The sequence below is a fragment of the Buteo buteo genome, unplaced genomic scaffold (genome assembly GCF_964188355.1).
Source record: "Buteo buteo unplaced genomic scaffold, bButBut1.hap1.1 HAP1_SCAFFOLD_58, whole genome shotgun sequence".
Classification (NCBI taxonomy): domain Eukaryota; kingdom Metazoa; phylum Chordata; class Aves; order Accipitriformes; family Accipitridae; genus Buteo; species Buteo buteo.
Genome location: NW_027439224.1, coordinates 110,001 through 112,503, shown reverse-complemented (window position 1 = coordinate 112,503; position 2,503 = coordinate 110,001).

Here is a 2,503-nt window from a genome sequence, read left to right as displayed (position 1 = left end):
CCAGAAAGGGGAGGCCAGGTCTACCCCTTGGGGCACACCGGGGAGGCCAGGTCTACCCCTTGGGGCACACCGGGGAGGCCAGGTCTACCCCTTTGGCTGGAAAGGGGAGGCCAGCTCTACCCCTTGGGCCACACCGGGGAGGCCAGCTCTACCCCTTGGGCCACACAGGGGAGGCCAGCTCTACCCCTTGGGCCACACCGGGGAGGCCAGGTCTACCCCTTGGGCCGGAAAGGGGAGGCCAGGTCTACCCCTTGGGCCACCAGGTCTACCGGCGCTGAAGAAATTTTCGACGGGGGCTGGGACGGCGCTAAAGTAATTTTTGACGGGGGCTGGGCCAGTTCCGAAGAAATTTTCGACGGGGGCTGGGCCGGCGCCGAAGAAATTTTCGACGGGTTCTGGGACGGCGCAAAGAAATTTTCGATGGTGGCTTGGCCGGCGCTAAAATAATTTTTGACGGGGGCTGGGCCGGCGCTAAAGTAATATTCGACGGGTGCTGGGACGGCGCAAAGAAATTTTCGACGGGGGCTGGGACGGCGCTAAAGTAATTTTTGACGGGGTCTGGGACGGCGCTAAAGTAAATTTTGATGGGGGCTGGGCCGGTGCCGAAGAAATTTTCGACGGGGGCTGGGACGGCGCTAAAATAATTTTCGACGGGGGCTGGGACGGCGCAAAAGAAATTTTCGACAGTGGCTTGGCCGGCGCTAAAGTAATTTTTGACGGGGGCTGGGTCGGCGCTAAAGTAATTTTCGACGGGGGCTGGGACGGCGCAAAAGAAATTTTCGACGGGGGCTGGGACGGCGCAAAAGAAATTTTCGACGGTGGCTTGGCCAGCGCTAAAGTAATTTTTGACGGGGGCTGGGTCGGCGCTAAAGTAATTTTCGACGGGGGCTGGGACGGCGCAAAAGAAATTTTCGACGGGGGCTGGGACGTCGCAAAAGAAATTTTCGACGGTGGCTTGGCCGGCGCTAAAGTAATTTTTGACGCGGGCTGGGTCGGCGCTAAAGTAATTTTCGACGGGGGCTGGGACGGCGCAAAAGAAATTTTCGACGGGGGCTGGGACGGCGCAAAAGAAATTTTCGACGGTGGCTTGGCCGGCGCTAAAGTAATTTTTGACGGGGGCTGGGTCGGCGCTAAAGTAATTTTCGACGGGGGCTGGGACGGCGCAAAAGAAATTTTCGACGGGGGCTGGGACGTCGCAAAAGAAATTTTCGACGGTGGCTTGGCCGGTGCTAAAGTAATTTTTGACGGGGGCTGGGTCGGCGCCGAAGTAATTTTCGACGGGGGCTGGGACGGCGCAAAAGAAATTTTCGACGGGGACTTCGCCGGCGCCGAAGTAATTTTCGACGGGGGCTGGGATGGCGCAAAAGAAATTTTCGACGGGGGCTTGGCCGGCGCCAAAGTAATTTTTGACAGGGGCTGGGCCGGCGCCGAAGAAATTTTCGAAGGGGGCTGGGCTGGCACCGAAGAAATCTTTGAAAACGGATGGGCCGACGCCGAAAATATTTTTGATGCGGGCTGGGCAGGCGCCGAAGAAATTTTCGACTTGGGTTGGGCCGGCGCCGAAGAAATTTTCGACGGGGTTTGGGCCGGCGCCGAAGAAATTTTCGACGGGTCTGGGCCAGCACCGAAGAAAATTTTTACGGGGGCTGGGCCACCATCGAAAATATTTTAGAAAATGACTGGGTCCTCATGGGAGGTGCCCGACTCCTCCGCGGTGGCGAGGAGAGGCTCTGTGGCGTCCCACACCAAGGTGGGCAGCCATGCGCCTCGCTGCTCCGACTCCTCTTCCTTCCAAGCATGCTTGGCGTCTGAGGGCCTGGAAGCTCGGCGCTCTGTGGGCCGGCTGCGGGGCCCTGCTTATATAGGGCCGGTGGCATCAGCAGGCCACTGTGATGGCGACTGTGACTGCGGCTGATGCGTGCAGCCAATTATGATGTGTTTGGGCGTGGTGGGGCTGTGGCCCGAAAGATGCCCAAATATGGGAGGAGGAGGAGGAGCCGGACCGAAGAGGCCAGGTCTACCCCTTGGGCCGGAAAGGGGAGGCCAGGTCTCCCCCTTGGGCCACTCAGGGGAGGCCAGGTCTACCCCTTGGCCTGGAAAGAGGAGGCCAGGTCTACCCCTTGGGCCGGAAAGGGGAGGCCAGGTCTACCCCTTGGGCCGGAAAGGGGAGGCCAGGTCTACCCCTTGGGCCACACAGGGGAGGCCAGGTCTACCCCTTGGGCCACACAGGGGAGGCCAGGTCTACCCCTTGGGCTGGCAAGGGGAGGCCAGGTCTACCCCTTGGGCCACACAGGGGAGGTCAGGTCTACCCCTTGGGCTGGCAAGGGGAGGCCAGGTCTACCCCTTGGGCCGGCAAGGGGAGGCCAGGTCTACCCCTTGGGCCGGCAAGGGAAGGCCAGGTCTACCCCTTGGGCCGGCAAGGGGAGGCCAGGTCTACCCCTTGGGCCGGCAAGGGGAGGCCAGGTCTACCCCTTGGGCCACACCGGGGAGGCCAGGTCTACCC